The sequence below is a fragment of the Macaca fascicularis genome, chromosome 20 (assembly GCF_037993035.2).
Source record: "Macaca fascicularis isolate 582-1 chromosome 20, T2T-MFA8v1.1".
NCBI classification, from domain to species: Eukaryota; Metazoa; Chordata; class Mammalia; order Primates; family Cercopithecidae; genus Macaca; species Macaca fascicularis.
Genome location: NC_088394.1, coordinates 75,632,744 through 75,656,830, shown reverse-complemented (window position 1 = coordinate 75,656,830; position 24,087 = coordinate 75,632,744). Strand labels below are relative to the sequence as shown.

The 24,087-nt window shown below is 42.7% G+C and overlaps 1 long non-coding RNA gene across 11 annotated transcripts in view; it reads left to right on the top strand.

The window, feature by feature from the left end:
* LOC102142342 (uncharacterized) overlaps positions 1–24,087 on the top strand; it is a 107,769-nt gene that overhangs the window by 27,042 nt on the left and 56,640 nt on the right. For 5 of the 11 annotated variants that reach the window (XR_010583982.1, XR_010583985.2, XR_010583983.2 and 2 more), the window contains one exon: positions 1,499–1,629. This is a non-coding gene — a long non-coding RNA (uncharacterized lncRNA). Of the gene's footprint in view, positions 1–1,498; positions 5,214–24,087 lie in introns of those variants that run through there. The other 6 variants (XR_012428714.1, XR_012428715.1, XR_012428716.1 and 3 more) reach the window with 2 other exon arrangements.

Below are 24,087 nucleotides of genomic sequence, written 5' to 3'. Positions count from 1 at the left end.
TTTATTTCTGTAAGGTTGGTAATGATGTCCCCACTTTCATTTATTATTTTAGTCATTTGAGTTTTCCCTTTTTTCTTGACTAGTCTAGCTAAAAGTATGCCAATTTTGTTGATCTTTACAAAGAACCACCTTTTCGTGTCATTGATCAGGGTTTATTTTCGAAGGGTGGTTTTCACTTTATAATATCTGCTTGCAATTTGAGGGAGATTATACTGGTTTCTGCAATCACAAATGTACTGTTTCTTAAGGGTCAGTGTTTAAAAAGTGATCTCTATATTTGATGAATGGAGTAATACATGTATTGACTTACATAGAAAATTTTCCCCCTTTTGGTTAAATGATGTTGGCTACATTCTGACAGATGAAGCCTTGAGGAGGTAATAAGGAGAAAATATTGCTAAGGACACTGAACTGTGTTACAGTCATTTTAGTGCTTATATTTTCTGCCAAAAATAAGTTAAACCAAATATAAATATGCAAATGTAAACAATTCCTTTATGTTGTCATCTTATTCTCAAATTCTTCTTCAACTTTTTATTTTTATTTTGTTACTTTTTTTTTTTTTTTTTTTGAGATAGAGTCTTGTTCTGTCACCCAGACTGGAGTACAGTGGTGTAATCTCAGCTCACTTCAATCTCCACCTCCCGGGTTCAAGCAATTCTCCTGCCTCAGCCTCCTGAGTAGCTGGGATTACAGGTGCCTGCCACCACGCCTGGCTAATTTTTGTACTTTTAGTAGAGGTGGGGTTTCACCATGTTGATCAGACTGGTCTTGAACTCCTGACCTAGTGATCTGCCCTCCGTGGCCTCCCAAAGTGCTGGAATTACAGGTGTGAGCCACCGCTCCTGGCCAATATTTTATTCTCTATGTACAGCACCACCCTTTTTTTTTTTCTTTTCTTTTTTTTTTTAACAGAAGGCCCATTTCATCTTATCCCACAAACCCATAGAAATCTCCCTTTGGGAAGTAAAGCCAGAAAAGAAATTCTGACAAATAGCTACATGGCCTTCTCTTTTCCAGATCTGAAACTTTACACAGCCTCTCTCCTCTGCCTCAATGACCTGATCTATATGTAGCAAATTCCTATCCGTTTTCTTACATCTTTCAGAATAGAGAAGGGTCAAGAATGCTGGACTTGTTTTTGCCAGAAGAATCGTTATGAAGAGCATAAAGCAGGTGAACCTTGATCTGCTAATTGCAGAAAAGCAAATACATGGTTTTGTGCACGAGGCAGGTCAGTCATGCGTGAGGGATGGTCTGGGCAAAGGGTTAGTGACAGGAAAAGCTGAATTGAGAACAAGACATCACAGGATAGCTCAAGATCTGAATATAAAGTCTGAAATGACCTTCATCTCCCTGCCACATACACATACATGGGTGCACGAACACGTGCCATGCGCAAGTACACATGCAGACACTCAAAGGCCTTCCTTTCAGTCACACAAAAACATGAGTACTTGTGATCTGAAACCACTTTCTTTTGTGTTTGTCTCCAAAGGAAATGGAAATGAAAGCAAAATGGAAGGACGTGAGGTCCTTATCCTTGGAGATCCTATGGAGTCTCCACAGACATTCCTTGAAGAAATCAGGTGTGACGGATGCTAATGCAGAGCCTGGTGTTTAGCAAAAGTGAGTCCTACATTTCATGATTTGGATTATATGTGTGTGTGTGTTAGATTATCTACCTAGACAACTACCAACAATTCCTCCCATTCCTGGACACTCATGCCACTACTTCTATCAAGAAAAGGAGTCTTCTTCCCTTGAATCAAAGCTGTTCCTGTTATTGTTTTGACCAACACGATGCAACAGAAGTGACACTGTTTCTTGGGAACCCTGGAAGTTTTCACATTTGCCTTTTGGAATCCAGCTCTCATTGAAAGAAGCTGGATAGACTACTAAAAAAATGAGAAACAATGTGGAGAGAAAAAGTTCATTTGCTTTCTTTTAGAAGGTCTTAGGTGGTTTGACTTCTTAAAAACATGGCTTTCAATTTGAAATAAAAGTAAAATAGCTGTGTCTGTTAAGTGCTAGATAGGGATGCAACTGCACACTGGCCTGTGAAGTCATGTCTGCATAGCCTACACACAGCTTCTAGAAATAGGCTTTCAAGACTTGGTTCAAGATGCCCTTAAATGTGTCTTTGTTTTCAGGATGATGAACATAATGTTTCTTAGAGAAGCAGAAAGTCAGGGCTTGGGTCACGTGTTCATCTCTTTTAGTCTTGAATACTTCTTTGTATGGGGAGCTCATCAGCTTCCAAGGCAGAAGTTTTATGTAGAGACTACTCAAATGGAGAGTGAAGTTCTAATAGAATTCCAGCAGAGCCACAAAATCAATCCATGTCTCATGCACATTCCATTGTCTGTTCACACTAATCACTCCAAAGGAGAATTAAGGGACTAGGCAAAACTCATTAACTTTCTCAGGTCTCCTGGGTAAATGTCAAATGACTGTGAAAATGGGACTCTAGTGAAGGAGAGAATGGGGCTCTCCAGAGTCTGACTCGTTCCAGCTAGGAAGGTTGGGACTTTTAAGGAGGATCCAGGTTCCTTGACTTATTTACCCAGATTTATTCCATTCTTACTCATGCACTTGCTCATTGCATAAACATATATCTATTATCATGTGCAGGCATTGGGAAGTGTCTTTAAATATATTAATGCTCATCTTCAAAACACTCTATTGAGTAAGTATTTTTATCCCTTTTACAATAGATTCAGAGAAGAACTTTGCAATAGTCACACATTTAGCCATGGCCAGAGTAAACAATCTTACAGGGTCTTTATGTTTCAAAGGTCATGTTGACTATGTCGCCCTTGTGTTACACAAACTGACGTGAGATTGAAACATCTGGTTTCACCTGTATTATAATTTGCTTATTTTAAAAAATTTACTCACTCTTTATAAATAAATTTATTTTAAGAAACTCTGCATGGTTAGCAAGAGAAAAATTATACATTGTTTTAAATATCATAGCAGTATTACTGACCACAAATGGAAAGGAGCAATGAAAGTAAAGCTGAATTGTTGGGTTTTGGTTATATCGATAAGAGGCATTTTCAAGGGCTTGAGCCTAAAGGTTGCTCTCCCTATTATAAAGGGAAACTAGCAAGTGGTACCCAGAGATATTAGAAACATATTGACACACAGCTGAGACTTTTAGCCCCCATTATTTAAATGAGGAAGAATAAAAGAGAATTCAAAGGGCAATGAGTTCTCAGCAGGCATTAGCCACCTTCCTTTTGTGCACCATCTAAAACCATCCCCATATCACCTTCAAGGACCTGCGGCTGTGTATGCTGTTTCTTCTCGCAAGAGTTCCTTGAAAGATCTTGAAGAGACAGACAAAATCCAGACAAATGCCATGCAGTATGAAAAGTATAACGTCATCATGCTCTCCAAACCTTTTTGATCACGAACCCTTGTAATACATTTTTGAACCTATACTCTCTACATACCTTTATAGTCCCACTTTTAAAATGAATACATGTGCAATGGCATGCTAGTATTTTATGCAACTTGTAAAGTGAACAAAAGTATAAATTTTAAAAAATAAATATATTAATTTTTTTTCCAAATTACTCAAAAGAAGTTCGAGTTGTCCCATTTGGGAGACTATGGGTTAAGGGGGAAAGTGCAGGGAGCACAAAAAGAGGGTACCCAGCTCACCCAAAAGGATGAAATGGAGGCTCAGACAAGGCTCTCTGGAGGGGGGTTCACATGAAATGATCCTGGTGTCAGCAAGGTAGAGAATTCAGAACAGAAGGGGCCAGCCCAAGTGGGCATCCATATACTTATACACAGGCCACAAATGAAGGAGTAGAAAAATGAAATGGGAGAAAAGGGGGAGGAAAGAAAGCAGAATCAGTTCCTGGACAGCTTTGCAAACTGAGCTGAGCCAAGGGGCAATGGGGAGCCCTTGAAGGGTTTTAGCAGGGAACAATCCAAGCTGCGGAATATCCTTCCTCCATTCTCAAAAATGCACACATGGGTGTACAAAGCCACCCTCACCCTTATACAAACAGGGAAAAGAACGGCCTGCCTACCAAATGACTTCACAGCAGTCATTTGTACAGTCATTCAACACACGTTTATTAAGTGCCTACTATGTGCCATCTGTAATGGGTATTCAGAAGCGAACAAAACATCACAGAGCTTTCAGTGATGTGGGGAAGATAGACTAAAATCTAGCAAATAATCAAATTCATTCATAATCACATTGCAGATAGAAATAATGTGACTATGAGAGAATTGGAATAGCAATTGGCAATTGAAAAAGCAGTATCCTGAGGTAGCCTTCTCAAGGAAGGCTTCTGGGTAGGAGACAGGTAAGCCAAGATATGTGTGAATTAAAATAACCAGCCCATGAAGGGCTTGGGGAGGAGCTGTCCAGGCTCCAGGAATGTTTTAGATGAAGAGATCATGAATATACAAAATATTTGCATATGTGGGGAAACAAAGAAGCCTGGAAAGCTGAATTGGAGTGAGGGAGGATGAGAACACAGATGGTTTTATAAGATGGGCAGAGACTTGATGCCTGGGAAGCAATGGGAAGATAATGAAGGTGATCGACAGGGAGGAGTGAGTTTCGCATTACATTTTGACTTTAAAAAATGTTTTTAAAGAGATGGGGTCTTGCTATGTTGCTCAGGCTGGCCTTGAACTTCTGGACTCAAGGGATCATCGTGTCTTAACCTCCCTAGTAATTGGGACGACAGGTGTGCACCAACACTGTGCCCAGCTCACATTACATTTTGAATAGCTCCATCTGGCTGCTGGGAGGCCTGGTGATTGTTGTCGTTGATCTCCTACAGGGGAGCTTGCTTGGCAAAGGGTGGTAGTCATAAAGAGACAAGTAGACATTTGAGTAATAATATCGACAGAACTTGGTGATTATAAGAGTGAATAGAGTAGAATTTGGGAAAAGATGCAGAACTCAAGCACATGATGTCCAGAGAGCCCAACTGCATAAAACAGGGAGAGCCTCAGTCTCCAGAGAGCATGGGGGCAGGACTCTCTCATGTCACAGCAACAGTGCACCTCACTGCTTCTGGAAGGAGACAGATCTCTCAGAGGATCTGGGGTGTCCTCAAGTCCAAACTCAAAGGGTGGCTGCTTACATTTTTCTCTGTCTCCAAAAACTTATGCATGCTTGATGCTGCTCTTCAAAACAACATTGAAGAATTAAAAATTATAATGAAATCTGGAAATGTGGTACTGATCATGGGTGTTTTCTTCCTTCATCACTGGGCTCTGGAGTGACTCAGAGAGAGCTCAACGCAGGCGTGAATTATCTTTTCCATCAACACCATCGCCCATAAGGAAGCCACATCTGCAGCACTACCCACCAACCAGTTTGGGGGACCACCTGGGAAAGGGGTGGGGGGGACTCCAGTTGATTACTCAGGACAGACGACTCTTTGGTAGGAACTGCCCTCAGGAAGCTGGTCTTCAGCGTGATGTAGCCCCCAGTGTTTGTTTTTTCCTTTGTTTTCTTCTTCTTGCTTCTTCCATTGATCCTAAGTGAATAGCAGTGCTCTGAGCTCTCTCGGAGAAAAGGGAACTGGCATGTATTAAGCAAGAAAGCGCTTGCTACGACCAAGTCCCTGAGTTAGTGTCTTTACATGGCTTATCTGATCAGAGGTCCCCAGCAAAGGTTTGATGTGGGAAGTATTACCCCTGTGTTACCAACAGGAAAAATGAAGTTCGGAGATGTCAAGAGAGGTATCCAAGGGTCTTACGGCTAACAAGTGGAAAGGCCAACAAGACTACAGATAATAAAATCAACATTGTCCATTTGGATAGCTTTACCATGGGCTAAACAAGGATTTATGTGATTTACACACACCTACCTAAATAATCCTCACCCTCAGTCCTCAGGAGAAGGCAGTAAGGAGGAAAGACCCCTATGAGGAAGGTGTTCCTGTTATCCCCATAACCCGAGGTCACCCAAATAATAAGAATTGGGATTTGATTTCAGCCATTCTGGGTCTACTCTCTGCCCTAGATTTGCTCAAATTTGTACCCTTTTCATTGTACAACTTTGCACACAGAATCACTTAGAAGACAGTAATTCTAAACCCATTATGAGGACCTCAGTGGGAGTCAGGAATGAGAGATGATTAAAGAAACACTTTCTATAATGAATGTCACATGGGCCCACTGCCTGGGTTTGCATGTGTTTGCATATGTCAGCCACATGTGTACATTTCAAGGGACAGATAGCATGAAGTCTTGGAGGCTTTTCATGTTCTTCTGTGTGAGCTAGAACACATGGTTGAAGCTTTCTCTCCTCAGTTCCCTCGCTGTTAAAATGAGGCTAATTTCTCCTACATGAGATAGATCCATGGAAGTGTTTTATAACATCTAGCACATAGAGGCATTCAACAGATGTCAGTCCCTTTCCCACTTCTAATTAGCGTGTCAAGAAAAGAAAAGTGGAGGAGAAAGCAATGGACACACAGAGGTTTTTTTATGTTCAAAATGCAAACACTTACTGAAGACACAGGGCCTACAAGAGAATTCAAAATGGAGATATAAGAGAACCCAGAGGAATCAAGCAATGAGTGTGGTAAGAACAATTAGAATAGCAGAAGAAATATTATAGTGAAAGAATCTCTTATTAGTCAGATAGTAGGGAAAAAAGGTCTGGCCTGCCCATTTTTTTTTCTTTTTTACAGTCTGCGTATGCCTCACCAGACACACTGTAGGCCACCCACAACAAGTATAATAGGCTGTCAGGCTAAAGAGAATCCCTTCTGGGAGGGATGAGTTGGACACCCAGACTTTTGCATATTGACTTATTCAGAGTAGAGATAAACAGGGATGTAGAAAGAGAATGTCCCCAGCCTCCACTGGGGAAAACTGGCCACTGAGCAACATAGACAAGAGGAAGGGGTAAAATCCAAGTATAACATGGGAAAGAAGATACTGCAGAACACGAAACCAGGAGGGGAGAGTTTGTGATGTCCGAGATTACTGCTCAGTGTAGTATGGCCTCAGGGTAAGGACTTTGTTTCATTTGCCTCGTGTCCCCTGCTGTCCAGCAAGATGTGCACACACAGCTGGGGCTCAGTTAGTGCTGAATGAATCAGTACATATGGCAGGAGGGGAGTCATCTTGATCCATGGCCCCTGCTATCCTGCACCATGAATGCAGGGAGCCCAGAATTCCAGCAGCAAGGTGAGGGTGGAGGTGGTTGGGTGGGGGAGACAGAAACCCCCCAGTAGCCAGTGCTGTGTGCTGGAAGGAGAAGCCCTACATCTCTTTGCACTGCCCACAGGCACCCAATCAGCTGAGGGGCGAAGCCGTGTGCTCTGCACTAGAGCAGGAGAAAGGAGGAGAGGTAGCAGTGGTGGGATGTTCTCTCTCCAGGGGGGCTGAAACTGCCCAGACCCCGCTCAATCTCGTACTGAACCAGACTATGTGGCTTTCCATCCCCTCTCCCTCCCACAAATAGATCCTTTTATTTGCCTTTCTTTTGGTTTTCTCAGAGTCAACTTGGACTCCCAGTGGTCAGTATGGGCTCACCAAGAAGTTAGTCTAACACTGTCACAGACTAGAGTTACGGCAAAGACTAAGGACCCATACTGAGTCCTCGTTATGTAGGAGACACTGTGCTAAGGGATGTACGTGTCTTCTCCAGTCTTCGTAATAACCAGAAAAGATGTTGTCCAAGTCCATGATGAATTGCATGAAGATCAGACAAGATTCACAGCTTGCTCAAGACAACCTCACTAATAAATTTGGTCTTTCTGGCTCTTAAATCTCCTCCTATAAAGCCGCGTGGGCATTCAGCCATTTTGACATTAGTTTTTGGGGCAGTGATGGGGTGATAATGATAGGGATGAGGAAGGTGACAATAATCATTTCTATTATTTTATCTTGATAATGTTGACATAATTATAGATGAGAAAACTGAGAGTCAGAGAGGTAAAGCATTTGCCCAAGATCACAGAGTTGGTAGATGAATCCTTAAAATGCACCAGAAAACTACTTAGAATTCGCCACACTACTGATACACAGACATAAGTACAGATTGAAGAGTGAGGGGTGATGGGTTGAGGTTTAAGGCATACATTTTTCCTCCTACACCCAACACGTTGCATTCAGACAACTTATTTGTTTTTATGCTAACCAGTAGATATGTTAGGTATGCTGTATGGCCTTACTGCAGCCATTTTTGGGGACTGTTTCCATGTCTATTTATCTTACTCCACCACCCTGGGATCTCATCATAGGGGATTGGAAGGGAATGAACAAGTCTGACCAGAGACCCAGCTTGGAGAAGATCCCTTGGCAGCAGAAAGTAAATCACAGTCATCTAATATCAGTTTTCATTTCTTATTGATCCTTTTTATTTTCCTTTTATAGAAGAGGAGCACCCCTGCAGTCTAGCTCATCAGTGGACCTTTAAAGGTTTCCTATTGATCTGTGAAACTATTGTCTCGGTCTGCATTATCCCTTTCAGAGACGCCCTTTGCTTTTGGGTCATGTTGTGTATTTAGCTTGCCTTCCCAACATGGCTTCTATTCTGGGACATCTCCTGCCCAAGCTTACGGATTGATCTGACGTGGTGATGCTGCTGACACCTGTTTGGGGGCTCCAGGACGTCTTCAATCCTGAAAAGAATGGGGAATGTTGGTAGAGGGGTGAGGGTGTAGTGAGGACCCAATGGCCTCATTCCAAAGGAATAAAGTAAGATTAAAAACAAGAACTGTCCTTTAGTGAGCACTTTCTCCTTGCTTCAAGCTCACAACAACCAAGGGAGGAAAAGTTATACAGATGTAGAAACTGAGGCTGAGACATATGTAGTTGTTTGTGCAGACATACTCAGCTTTGAATCATTTTACCAGTAATTACCTGCATGTTGAAATAATTTGGCAAAGATTTCACAGAGCTTATCTATGAAATCCTTGTCTCTAAGATGAGAACCATGATAGAACATTCTAGAGGTGCTCTAAGGTTCCCATTAGGTGATATATCTGAGGCCCTTTATACAGTGTCCAGCACGGAGGGTGTCCCCAGTAGATACTTGATGAGTGAAAAGATACCTCTTTCAACGCATCTGCTTATAAAATTAATTTGTCTCCTCTACTCCCATCATTAGAGAGAAATCCATTATTCTTTCTAAAACTAACACTTCCCATGAAGTGTAGCTTCCAGATTATTTAAACAGAAAGATATTTGAAAATAGCTAGTTTAGTGCCTGGCATATAGTAGGTGCTCAATACATGTTGGTTATTTCATTTATTCTTCCACCCCTGGCTCCTGAGAAACTGTATGACTCCTGTCTCCAGCATCCTCAAATTTCCTTATCCTTTACCTTCAGACACAATCTTCCTCTCTAACACTCTTTTTTTCCTTTCCAACTTTTATTTTAGGTTTGGGGGATACAAGTACAGGTTTGTTACATGGGTAAATTGCATGTTGCAGGGTTTTGGCATATAAATTATTTTGTCATCCATGTAATGAGCATGGTACTCAATGGTTAGTTTCTTGATCCTCATCCTTCTCCTGCTCTCCACCCTCAAGTGGTGGGCCCTGGTATCCATTGTTCCCTTCTTTGTGTTCATGTGTACTCAATGTTTAGCTCCCACTTACAAATGAGAACATGTGGTATTTAATTTCTGTTTCAGTGTTAATTCACAAACACTCTTTATTAACCTCTCTCCCATATTTTTTTTTCAGCCGTACTCCTTGAGCCTTCATCAGCACAAGTTTTCTTCCTCGTGGCTCACTCCTTTCTTCTCAACTGCTAAGAATTGCCTCTGACTTCTCCTAAGCTCCTATTTCTTCAATGTTCTATTGACCTATTCGTTTCTTGACATTCATACTTGTCTTTCTCAGCCTCTCTCTGGCTTTTTACAATGTTCATTATCCCCTCTTCCTTAAGAAAGTGCTGTCCTCTCTTGGCTTCTGGGTCATTTCATTAGTTCATTCATTTATTCACTCCACCATTTCTGTGTGCCTTTTTGTGCTATACGAGGCACCAGATTAGACATAGCGACTATTCAAGGAGTGTTGAGATACGATGGTATACTCTGGGCTTTCTTCTCTCTTCTGCCCTTCTGCCTTCTGTCCAACCCTAAAGGATCCTTTCATCCTCCCTACAGATGTCATCTTCTCTGCAAAGACATCCTAATCATCCTTAGACTGGGACATTTGTTTCTTTTTGTCTTCACTGTTTCTATTCATTCAGCTTACTTCAATCTTTGCCTATATCCCTTGGATTGAAATTCTCCAGTTTTACCCCCAACTCGCACTGTGCATTCCTTAGAGGTATGAAATAGGCAAGGCTTGATAAGTATCTACTGAGTTCAATGGAATATTGTCAGTAACTCGTTCGCTTTCTCCCTTGCTTACTCTTTTTTGTTCTGTTCCATAAACGGAGACATGGCTTGAGAAGTTTAATCTTTGTCTCTTCAGGCTCTTTAGGTGGTTTGTTTATTATAAAACAAGCTGTAAAAGACATATTCTGTTTATTTCATTAGGGCCAGCTATTATCTTGTACACAACCATACAAATAGAAACCTGCCATTCTTTCTCACCTTGGCCTTCATTTTTCATGGTAGCACTCACATATGCTTTAACCAGGAATCTTCTTCACTCCAGTCAGTTGTGTCTTACATTCATTTCTCAAGGCTGCTATAACATATTATTACAAATTGGGTGGTTTAGAACAACAGAAGTTTATTCTCCTGTAGCTCTAGAGGCTGAAAGTCTGATATCAAGGTGTTGGCAGGGCCATGCTCCATCCAAAGTTTCTAGGAAACAATACATTCCATACAACTCTCCAAGCAGCTGCTGGTGGCCAGAAATTCTTGGCATTCCTTGGCTTGTAGCCATATCACTCTGATATCTGCCCTTCTTACCTCTGTCTGTGTCTGTGTCTTTACAAGGACACTAGTCATTGGATATATGGATTTATTACCCACCCTAAATCAATATGACTTCATCTTAATTTCATTAAATCTGCAAAGACCCTATTTACACTTAATCTCACATTCTGAGGTTCTGGGAGGACGTGAATTTTGGGAGGATGCTACTCACTCTCCAGTCTTCAATCTATCTTGCTCCCAAAATCACATTACCCAGTCACTGTGTGGTTGTATCCTTCCAGGCCTCAAAAAGCTAAAACAACTTTATATGTCCCCACTTTCTTGACCACCGTAAGCTGCCTAAGCAGTCTGTTTTCCAGTCGTAGTGCACATTAACTTTAAGTGCTTAAAAGAATTATTACCCTGATAAACTATAAACTCCATGGGATAGAAGTCTATCTGCCCTTTTTATTCCCATTTCCAAGCATGCTGTGCAGCTTGTGTGTAGGTGTTCAACTGCTGTCTCTTGAATGAAGACACGGTGAGTTGAGCCTCAGTTTCAAGTCCTCTACCTGACTTTGAAGAGTCCTCTGTTACCTGTCACTGCACCATCTGCTCCTGTCAGCATTTGCTGAGCAAGAATTAGGTGCTCTCAATAAATACTTGTTGGTTGATTGATCAATCCATCAACCAGGTTTCCTGCTCTGAAGTATTTTTAATCTAGGTCTCCAGGGGGGTGAGGTAAGGGGCATGAGAGGGGTAAAAGATGGACAGTAGAGACACTTTATCAGCATTCTCACCTTAGAACTTCTGGGAATTGCCCAAGGTTTCAATTTGCCTGATAATCCACTTCTAGTCCTTCAAGGAGAAAGAAAAACAATGACCTTTGGAGCCATGGAATGTGAGGACCAGGACATGGACATGGAGATTCATATGAAGAATATAGTATGAATTTAGATTCACGTTTCTCTGCAGAGAATGTTGGAGAAAGGCAGAGTGCTGACTTATGTTGGAGAGATGCCAGTAACCTGTATTCTTACCTGGATCACCAATGGGTCTGTGTCAGTGAAGAAGGTTTGTGAAAGTTACACTGGAAGGCCTCACATCTTCTAATACACCCCACCTTGGTGTGACTTGCACCTGGGTCTTTAAAAAATGGTGTTCTAAGACTCTGGATGAAGTTGCCCCTAGAATGAAGGTGACACTACTGGAAGCAGCTGTTTCTGATGTAGCTGATCTTTCTGTCAGTTGGCTTCTGCAGAAAATGTTAATGTCTATCTAGGATGATTACAAAAAACAGAAAGAGCAGAGGAGAGGTTGGGGTACCAATCACTTTACTGTGGAATTCGGTCATAGGCCATCACAATTGTTACCCACACCTGAGTCAACTGCCTCCCCACCTCTACCCCAAGCTGATGTGCCCTGAAGCAATGAAGTTCAGACATCTAGTAAGGCAAAAGACATATGCATCTACTGTTTTATTTTTCCATGATGGTTTTTCTTGTCTAAGTGTCCTAAGTCACCCATCCTCTTAGCACGTATTTTTTTTCGGGGATTACAGAACTAAAGCTGGCTTTATTTTGTTTCAGTTCCCTTGCATCCATTTCAATAGAATCACTAATACCACTCATTTTCAGATTTTGTGTGCTTAATAGATTCAGAATATGAGGTCATGTGTCCAAAAAGATAATTATCATTCTGGGCAATGATTGAATGGTTTCATTGTCCTGAAAATATACTGCAGGCAAAAAGGACTTTTGTTATGGCATTACCTGATGTGTGTGTGATTCCCGAAACTTCACTGACTCAATTTGCCATTCTAGAATAACAAAAAGTTAACTTTGCTACAAGGAAAGTGGAATTTTAATAGCAGATCCATCTGTATTATCAGGAAATGCAAGCTATGCAAAAATTGTATTAACTACTAGTCTATCAGATCCTGGTGAGAGAGAGTTTATCACATGTGCCTATAAGTTACCTAATTTATTTATTTCCTAAATTCTCATCACTTGGAGCTGGAAGGATGAACAGCACCTCTCCTGGCTTTCTGTAGTAAGAACATTGGTTGACAACATTTCTTTCACAGCCTCTTTTACTTCCTGGAAGCAGAGAGGGCCCCAGCTTTGTGCTCTCCCAGTGGAATGTGGATGTGAACTAAGGTCACCATTCCCACAACTCTTTGAATCCCAAAAGGATTGACTGACACAAAGGATTCTGGGAAAGAATGTCCAGCTTCAGCCCAAAGCAGGAAATAGGAAATGCCAAGGACTAGGTGCATAGATTAAATGATGACGAGCAACCTAGAACTTTCCTTTTCAGTATTTCAACTCATCAAGGTCTGATTGCTGCTGAGCTCAACATGGACATGCCAAGAGTGGCCCCACTTAGGAGTCTGCCTCATCTGTGTGGCTGTGTGGCTCCCATATGGCTCCAGACTTCCCACTGCTCCTGACCTAAACACAGCAGCACCCAAGACAACAGGGCACCATGGACAGGGTTTATGTTACCATCTCTGGTCAAGCATGTTTCATTCTCTATTTGCTTTCTATCTCTTCAACATCCCCTTCATCTCTCATCATCAATCTGTGTCAATGTAGCATTAATCTTCAATAATAATCAAAGATGAGACCAATCAGTCAAAAGACTGGATGTAGAAACTCAAACTTTTGGGTGAGTGAACCTGGGTAAGTGACTGAACACCCCGCCGCACCCCCAAGCCTAAATGTCCTCCAATAGAAAACAGATAACAATACCCACCTGAAACAAGCTGTGATTCAAAATGCCTGTACCACATGCCATATTCCAGGGGCAGGGTGGGAAAACCGCCTCTGCTGCTGGAACTTTTGAACCATGTGCTCTCATTGCAATGATAATCCAAAGTAAAATTGACGAAGCATTTTCTGCAATATCCGGAAGACCCGTTAAAGAACTGCCATTGTATTTTAATGCCGGTTGCAAACAAAGTTTGCAAGATCTAATACTAATTTGATTGGCTGTACTAGTGAAAAAAGAATAAAAGGGAAATAAAGTTAAAATGATGCACTTCTGTCAAATCAATGCCAAATAACATCATGGTGCCCAGTGTAAATGGGGAGCAATGACGGGACACGTGAGTCATCAAACCACGTGTAGGCATGGTGAATGGAAATGTACCTGTACAGCAGCGTTCAATACTGCTTTGGTGTAGTAAGTTTTGAATCAGTTTCATCAAAACTATATCATCTGTTGCATTTAAGTAAAATGTATATAGCTTTGTTTGCATTAAATGTATTAATTTATTTTGTTTTATAGTTTCTTAGCAGCAATAAGCATTGGGAGGTAAAACAGAATTTTACTTTCCAAATATTTTTTAGAAACATCATACTAAAAATATCAGATTTTTTTCTGTACTTTCAGTGGATTCTGTGCATAACTAAATTGGAGAAGCATTCTAATAACGTACTTGAACTTCTCCATAGTAAATGACCCATAGAAGATACATAAGAAATGATGAGTTTTCTTTTTGGAGGTGTGTGTAATAGTGGTGTATCTTCAGCATGGTGAAGGATAGGAAGAATAAAAAAATAATGAATAGTCATAAATCTGTCTATTCATCACTTTTTATGTGCACCTGGTAATATGCTAAGGATATTGCTTAGATTGCCTTTCTAATCTTCATAACTATTTGAAGACACAGGATATTCCCCACTGTATTACATTGCCTTCCTGCCTTCAAGGATCTGACAGTCTACTCAGGAAATGACTCACGTGTAGAAATCATTCATTTGAGGTTACGAATGTTAAATGCTAAAAGAAAGGTGTGTGAGAGCTTTAAGAAGAGAGGGATCTGTCAGGGGGGGTTGTCTGGAAGGTTTCATGAATTGAGGGTCAGATATGGATTGACAGCATTGCAGGAATGTTCCGTCTGTCCCTCCAGACTCACTGTTCCCCTTCTGCATCCTCCTCTGGAACCCCGGGAAGCACCTTTCATAGATGATAGCAACAGTTTCTCTTGCCAACTACATGGCTTCCCTTTGGGCTCCACCAAAGGGACGGCATCTTCTTGTTCCATGGAAGCGTGGAAAAAAGTTTTCTCCTTCTAGAGGTCATCTTCTTCTGGAAGTCTCTTAGTGGGTTTCATAGTCAGATCACTAGTGGGACTGGATGTCTAGAACGGAGGGCCCCGTGAGGGTTCCAGAGCAGTTTCAAAATGACTTGCATGGTGTTGCTTTTCATACATTTAGCCTCCCAGCTGCATGGCAGGCAGAGGGGTATCCATTGGTGTCCCCTCAGGAAATGCAGCTTTATCATGATAGTGTAACATGGGCACATAAGATAGCTGCCTGCCAATATCAGAAAGTTGGGTGAAATCAATCAGAGGAGAAGCCAAGCCAAGATCTTGGCAAAAGCATGAGGAGGACACAGGAGGGTGGGAAGACAGAGGTCGGGCTATTTATTCCTTGGTATCCCCCTTCTTGACAAGTTGGCTGTTCTCTCTACTGAAAGCCAGAAGCTGGGTGGGAATGTACCTCCTCAACCCCTATCCATGCTACTGTTCGTTATTTATTCCTCAAGTCCTGCCCTCACCTCAGTTACATACCCCTTTAGTAAACTCTCCTCCCACCACCCAGGTTTTGTAGGTATCTGTTTTCCTCTAGCCACTGCCTGATACACAGAGGGATGGATTCTGTGCATAACTAAATTGGAGAAGCATTCTAATAACGTACTTGAACTTATGTTCAAGTAAGTTGAACTTACCTGGTATGGGACTCCATACCAGGGATCTCAGGTGGGCAGTGGGTGGGGGCTCATCTAGGCAGGTACAAGGTGTATGTTAAGGTGCAAAGGATGGTGAACACCGAATAAAAATAATAATTACTAGTATTGGCGTTTGCAAGCCCGCTTTTACCTAACTAGAAACTGGGATCTTTAGCTCCATAATTTTGAATCCTGGAGAGACCAGAGCATTGCCACTTCCACTTTCCACAAGAGGAAACAGAGTCACTGTTTAGGCCTAAGGTAGTTTAGCTATTAAATGGCAAGGTCAAAATTCAACTGAGGTTCTATCTAATTCTGTCTCTGGATGCTCATTCAGACTTCTGTCAGCCTCTCAGTGACAGAAATAGTCTGATGAGAATAAGATCAATACTGGGCTCAAGTACCCAAGTAAGTATCCCAGTCTCTGTTGAGGGGACTCAAATGGAAGAAAAGACCTTATGCCCGCCTACCCTTAGATCACAAGTGTCTGCTCTCAGGCCACCCCTTAGAGGAAGGGCTAGTGGAGCCATCTCTTTTGTACAAGGGACTTCCTTGAGCTCCTTTAAAGTGTAGAAAGCACCCCACCATGTTAACTGGAATGCCCTTTCCAAGTGCAGCCAGAATCAGACTTTAGAAATTCTCTGGGCTTCTCTGGGTTAATAACTGTCCATCTTGCACCTGGCTGGCCTGCACGGCTCTGGGCCCTGAACTCTGGCCAGCAGCTATATCTGAGCTGAGGCCCACCTGCTCCTTGGAGAGCTGAAGCCTCCAGAATGAGCACACATTAATGTGATTTCCTTGTGGTTAGGATGCTGAAAAGGCCTAGTGTGGCTCTAGGAGAAAATCATGGCATCAGGCATGCAGACCTGGCAAAGGATGTGCTGGAAAACCTGGCAGTGTGACAAACTTTAAGAGAAGGGAAGAACTTGCATCAATAAAGTTTATTGCATTTTTAAATGTTTTCTTTAGATGTTTGTTATTAAATTTCTGGGAAAGATAGTACAGTTTAGTGAAGGGGGTGAAAAACACAGTCCCCCATCTTGAGTATAGCCTAGGAATTTTTTTCTATATTTCTGTATAAATATGTATACACATTTTTTATTGTAAAAGTGTACATCCTGTTTATTTAAAGTGGGGTCCATGGACTGGTAGCCCTGGAATCACTTGAGAGTGCACTGGAAATGTGTAATCTTGTGCTGACCCCAGATTTGTCAAATGATAGTTTTAGCAAGATCTTTAGGTGGTGGAAGGGCACAAAGACTATAAAGCTGAACAGTGTCCAATGGTGTGAATGTGCCATGAATAATTTCATTAATCTCCTTTTAGCTTAAAAAAAAATGCTTTGTCTAAATTTTCATGATCACATGCTACAATATAGTGAAAAATGCTACAAAATAGTTTTTTGCATTCAACTTAGTACAAACAGTGATGACGGTGATCACCATTATTACTATGATTTATTGAGTGCTAATTACATGCTAGGTCCTGTGATGAAAGCTTTACAAGAATTATCTCATCTCCTCCTTATCAGGGCCTCCTACAAAGGGGCTATCTCTCATTTAGAAGTGATGTTACAGAGGCATATTTTAAATAAAGTATTTCAAATAATTATGATATTTTAAATATTGATATTACTATAACTGATGATAATGGTGATAGCCCATATTGGTCACACGCTACAGAGACTGTATTAACTGCTTTATGTTCATTTTCTAAATCTGAACTTCAAAGGCTGAAGAGGCGAGTGTTATTATTAACCCTCTTAAAATCGAGGTAAACAAGCTCAGAGGTTAAAAATCTTGTCTGAGGTCACATCTCAAGATCACAGTAGAATCCCAATCTGGACGTGGACTTGCTGGGCTCCTCCACTCTCAGTCATCATGGTTCAGGAAGAGGAATGTGCTAATTTGCTTTCAGTTCTTCAGTGCATTATTGGGACCTCACCTCTCTGTCACTGTTGAGCTCCTAAGCAGGCCATTCTTCTCCCAAATCCTTTGTGTGTGAATAGAGAAGGGGATTCACCCACCGCACTGCCTCCTTCGGGGGATGGGCTGAGAGAACAGAGGATTTGTTCCTAATCACAGATCTACACAGCAGAGCTGCAGGCATCGGAATCCTCAGACATTCAGACTGGCCAGCCCGTGTGGCAAATATCCCAGGACTTTGCAGGGAACAATGGGCAATGAACTGCAGGTGACCCGACCTGCTAATCGCTCCCTGATTACCAGCTAATCAGTGCCTTGTTTGGGACGCTGAATCCCAATTCCCTTTGGACTGGGCTGGGCCTTGGCAGACAGTCACCTGGTTAATGTGGCAGGGGCGAGGCAGAGGGTCATGTGCTCCAGTGCACGGAGTGGCCAAAGGCCGCCTTTGGGGAAGTGGTCACAGGGTCTGTCTCTCCCTCTGATCCTGGGCAACTACAACATTTGTCAACAACATGGAAGTGAAGCGAGGTGGAGAAGTAAAGGCCAGTGCCTCTTTCCTGAAGCCTATGGAAAAAAACAAATGAATTGACTTTTAAAGGCACAGAGAAAACAGAAGTGTTCTTTTTTCAGAATTTCTCAAAAGAAGATATTATATGGAAGGTTGAATTCACCACCACCAAGACCCCCACAGCTACCACCTCCATAATCAATATCATCACCACCTCATCACTGTTATCACTTCTACTGTCATGGGAACCACCACCCCACCCCCACCCTCACCACCACCACCACCTCCACCACTACCACCACCACTACCATCATCATTACCATCACCACCACCAGCAACAACCCTGCTATTTCCACCAGCACTCCACCACCACCACACCACTACCACCACAGTTGCCGTCCCCTCCCTTACCATCGCCTCTACCACCACCACGACCATTACCACCACCACCATCACCATCATGATCATCATCCCTCTCCCACCACCACCACCATCACCATCATCATCACCACTGCTGCCACCATTACCACTCCCTCCCCACCATCACCACCTCCACCACCATCACCGCATCCCCACCTCCACCATCACCACCACCAACACCATCATCACCATGCCCTTCCCACACCTCCCACCAATACCATCTCCATCACCACCACTACCACCACCACCACCATCACTACTATCACCATCACCACTACTGTCACCATCACCCCACCCCCTCCTCCCATCACCACCTCCACCACCATCCCCACCTCCACCATCACCACCACCAACACCATCATCACCATGCCCTTCCCACACTTCCCACCAACACCATCTCCATCACCACCACTACCACCACCACCACCATCACTATCACCATCATCATCACCACTACTGTCACCATTACCCCACCCCCTCCCCACCATCACCACCTCCACCATCACCCCACCCCCACCATCACCACCACCAACACCATCATCACCATGCCCTTCCCACACCTCCCATCAACACCATCTCCATCACCACCACTACCACCACCACCACCACCATCACTACTATCACCATCACCATCACCACTACTGTCACCATCTCCCCACCCCCTCCTCCCATCACCACCTCCACCACCATCACCCCATTCCCACCTCCACCATCACCACCACCAACACCATCATCACCATGCCCTTCCCACACTTCCCACCAACACCATCTCCATCACCACCACTACCACCACCACCACCATCACTATCACCATCAACATCACCACTACTGTCACCATTACCCCACCCCCTCCCCACCATCACCACCTCCACCATCACCCCACCCCCACCTCCACCATCACCACCACCAACACCATCATCACCATGCCCTTCCCACACCTCCCATCAACACCATCTCCATCACCACCACTACCACCACCACCACCATCACTACTACTATCACCATCATCATCACCACTACTGTCACCATTACCCCACCCCCTCCCCACCATCACCACCTCCACCATCACCCCACCCCCACCTCCACCATCACCACCACCAACACCATCATCACCATGCCCTTCCCACACCTCCCATCAACATCATCTCCATCACCACCACTACCACCACCACCACCATCATTACTTCTGGCCCTGCTGCCACACCACCACCACCACCATAGCTGTCACTACCACTACCAACACTGCCATCACTGCTAAACCATTGCTACCACCATTATCACTATTATCACCACCCACACCACCACCACCAGCACCACTGCTACCACCACCAACACCATCACACCACTACGAGGACCACCACCTTCACCAATTACTTATCATCATTAGTATCACCACTGCCAAGAACAATGAAAACAACACCATCACTGCTGTTCCCACCACCATAACACCACCACAATAGCTGCCACGCCTAACTCACATGGCCATATTCCAAGAAAGCAGTTTACAGTAGTATTTTTAAAACACTGATTTGAGAGTCAGACCAATTTAGGATCTATTCCAAGAAGTACTAGTTGTTTGAGTTTAAATAATTAATTAACCTTTGAAACTTAATTCCCCCAAATAAAAAAATAGAAACAGTAATAGAGCCAGCTGATAGGAATGTGGTTCAGACCAAACAGTTATCACAATGTTTGACCGGTAACTCAACGAAAGTTCACTATCTTTATTATCAGTATTTCCGCCCCAACTCCTTTTTAATACACAGCTGCTCCCCTAGCATTTTTGCTTGAAAATGGGTGAGGAAAGGACAATTTATCCCTTTATTTCTAAATCTCATGGGACCCCCTAGGCTGCCTGACATCCCTTAGAAGGGGTCTGGTCATAGCAGTATGGGTTGAAGAAAGTTTCAGATTTGGAACTCAGCTGTCTGGATTTGAATCCAGATCTGCTTTTTAAAATCTATCGGGCCTTCAAAATGTGTCTGTCCTCTCGGAGACTTCCTCTTCTAAAAAATGGGGAGTCATATCTTTTCCTTGAAGCATCTGGGGAGGATTCCATGAGATAAGATAGAGAAAAGCCCCAGGAGATGATGGGCAGAGAGTGGGTACTCAATGCATGGAGTTGACTTTGATGTGCTGATATTTCAGTTTTGAATAAATAATTATAAGGAAGTGAAAAACGTACACACTGCTCTAGAGAACCTTCTACTGGGGAATAAAATCCAGTCTTTCTCTCTTCCAGATGGAGCTGAGCCTGGCTCTCTAACCGGTTCTCTGGGTGTACTGCAAAGGTCTAATAAAAGGCACCTTTGCCCAGTTGCTTCAATTCTAGGAAGCTGTTCAATGTTTGACTATATTTCTCCATACTCATTTGAAAATGGTTCATCAGGTTAGTTCAGTTGAATTATTGCTCCTTGGGAGTTTTCCAAACCCTGGATTTCCTTCGGAGAGAGCTAGATTCGATTCCATTCTGGGAATCCAGCTCCTTGCCCCTCTCTGTGACCCCTGGTCGCAAATGCAGTAAAAATATCCTGCCGCCTCCTGCACTGAGAGAGGACTCCCTGGCCTCCTGCTTAGAGATGGAATCTCATCTCTTGGGAGTTTCAGAGCAAGAACGTTAGACAAGCTGTCTGTTTTCCTTCTTCATTTCTACAGTTTGGTCACCGACATTTTGGTAGCAGATAGTAGCAATAATGGGTACTCCTAAAAGTATATATATGGTAAGAAGAAGAAAGGGAAAAAATATCATTCTATCCAATCACATTTGTCTCCTCCATTTTGTTAAACAAACCACGGTGAAAGAACTTTCAGTACAATTCCATCCATGGTCACTTAGCACAGACTACATATCAGGGAGTCAAGGGAGACAGGGAAGAATTCTGAACCCACATAAACAAACTCCTTAGAATCAACTTTAGCAAATGCAGCACCTGGCTAGGGCAATTCTCGAATCTCCTAAGGAACACCAGGACAGGTAGACTGTTAGCCAGAATGTTAGACTGTTAGACTGTTAGCATGAAACACATGCAGTGTTTCATGTTCTGAGTTTTCTTTCTTGTGAAAGTCTAGATTCCACTACCCAGTGAGAAAGAAAGGATGCAGGAAAGAAAATTTATTAGCAGATTGTCCACAAAGTCTGTTTCGAATAGTTTCAAATTTCACTCCCATCTCCACGGTCTTGAGTCTTTTGTCAGGGTGGACTGACCCTTTTAATTCTCCACCTACCTGTGGATAGAATCTAAACTCTTCTTTGTGCCAGTTGCTACATCAAAGGTTTTACTGCCATTTAATTCTCCAAGCAACCCTGATTGCTTGCCTTTTCTTATTTTTTCACCCAGTACTGCATTTTCAAAAAACTTCACATACTGCTAATTAGTGATTCCAGATAATTGTTTCTAACTACTGCATGGTAATCCATAAAGGGCAGCTCTTCAATTTACTTTCCCATTTCTGCAGCTAAGGACCCCCTGGTTGCCTCTCTGGCCCAGCAATCACAGGTCTTGGCTGCATGAAATCCTCTTAGATTCCCTCTTCTGGACCCAAGTGAGGATTCTTTGGGATATTCTGAAAGGGAACTACTGATTCTAATGTACATAGATGCTCTATTTTTGTGAGTTTATTCTTTAGATCGGTTTCACTTCTATAATCCTAAGAACTGGACATGAAGAGTCGTGTGTTCTCACATCTTAGACCTGGCATTATCCAGCTTTCCCATTTTTACCAATCTGATGAGTAGAAACTTATAACTCATTGAATTTGGTTTGCTTTTCCCTGATTTTGAGCTTTGTATTATTATGTGAACCATTTGGATTTTTACCTCTGTGATTTACCTGTCATATTCTTTGCCTCTGTTTATTTTTGCTTGTTTGTTTCTTTTTTTACTTTTATTTTTATTTTTGAGATGGATTCTCGCTCTGACGCCCAGGCTGGAGTGCAGTGGTGTGATCCTGGCTCACTGCAACCTCCGCCTCCCGGGTTCAGGCAGTTCTCCTGCCTCAGCCTCCTGAGTAGCTGGGACTACAGGCACCCAGCACCACACCCAGATAATTTTTGTATTTTTAGTAGAAATGGGATTTCACCATGTTGGCCAGGCTGATCTCAAACTCCTGACCTCAGGTGATCCGCCCGCCTCGGCCTGGGAGTACAGGTGTGAGCCACCGAGCCCCGCCCTTTTTTTGTTTTGTTTTGTTTTGTTTTAAAGAGACAGGGTTTTACTCTGCTGCCCTGGCTGGAGTGTATGGTGTGATGCTAGTTCACTGTAGCCTTGAACTCCTGGGCTCAAGCGATCCTCCAACCTCAGCCTCCTCAAGTAGCTACGACTACAGGTGCACACCACTACATCTGGCTAATCTTTTTATTTTTATTTTTGTAGAGACTAGATCTCACTATGCAGCTCAGGCTGATTCTGACCTCCTGGTCTCAAGTAATCCTCCCACCTTGGCCTCCTGAAGTGCTAGGATTGCAGGTATGAACTGCCATACCCAGCCCTTTGCCCCGTTTCTGATGGATTTTATGATCCTTTTCTTGTTAACTTACAGGTTACTCTCATATATCCTATATTGGTTGTTAGTCAGTTGTAAATGTTGCACATACTGTGTTTCAATTTTTTAATTTTTAACTTCATCTTTACAATTTTTCATTAAAAAGAAATCCTCAACTTTGGTGTCATCAAACACTTCATTTTTTTTTTTTTTTTTTGCTTTATATTTGGTAATTTTAGGTCATCTTTAGAAAGTTTCTCCCTACCTCTACATTGTAAAAACACTCTTCTAAATTTTGTTAACCATTTAAGCTTTCCTCTCATACTGGATATCATATGCATCTGGAGTCCACCTTCATGTACTATAGAAATATAGATGTTATTGGGCCAGGCGCGGTGGCTCACGCCTGTAATCCCAGCACTTTGGGAGGCCGAGGTGGACAGATCACAGTTCAGGAGATCGAGACCATCCTGGCTAACACGGTGAAACCCCATCTCTACTAAAAATACAAAAAAATTAGCCGGGTGCGGTGGCGGCGCCTGTAGTCCCAGCTACTCGGGAGACTGAGGCAGGAGAATGGCATGAACCCGGGAGGCGGAGCTTGCAGTGAGCCGAGATCGCGCCAGTACACCCCAGCCTGGGCGACAGAGCGAGACTCCATCTCAAAAAAAAAAAAAAAAGAAAGAAAAAAATATAGATGTTATTCTTCTCCATATGGTGAACCAGTTTCTCAATACCATCTACTAAATAATCTAACCATTCCCTATGATTTTTAAACCATGTTAAACATGTTTCAAGTCCTCATTTATAAGGAGGCCTGTCTTCTAGGCCTCTGTTCTGTTCACTGGTCTCTGTTCTCAAGCCAGAAGCAGACCAATTTTACGATGATGGTTTTGTAGGAGGTCAGCATTTTGTAGGATAAGCCCCTCCTCCATATTCCTCTTCTTCACAGTTGGCCTAGCTCTCTTGGGGGACTTTACTCTTCTGTATCCATTTTAGCATTAATTTTTCTGTGTTCTACAACAATAAATTTTTTAAAACACGTCCAGCTGGAGTTTTTTGTTTTGTTTTGTTTTGTTTTTGCAATTGCATTGCGTTGCATTTTCTTTTCATCCTTTAAATAAAACAAGACGTTTTTCTTCAGGTGTTTTTCAGGTATAAGCTGAGTCTTTGAGACATGCTCTCATTTCACA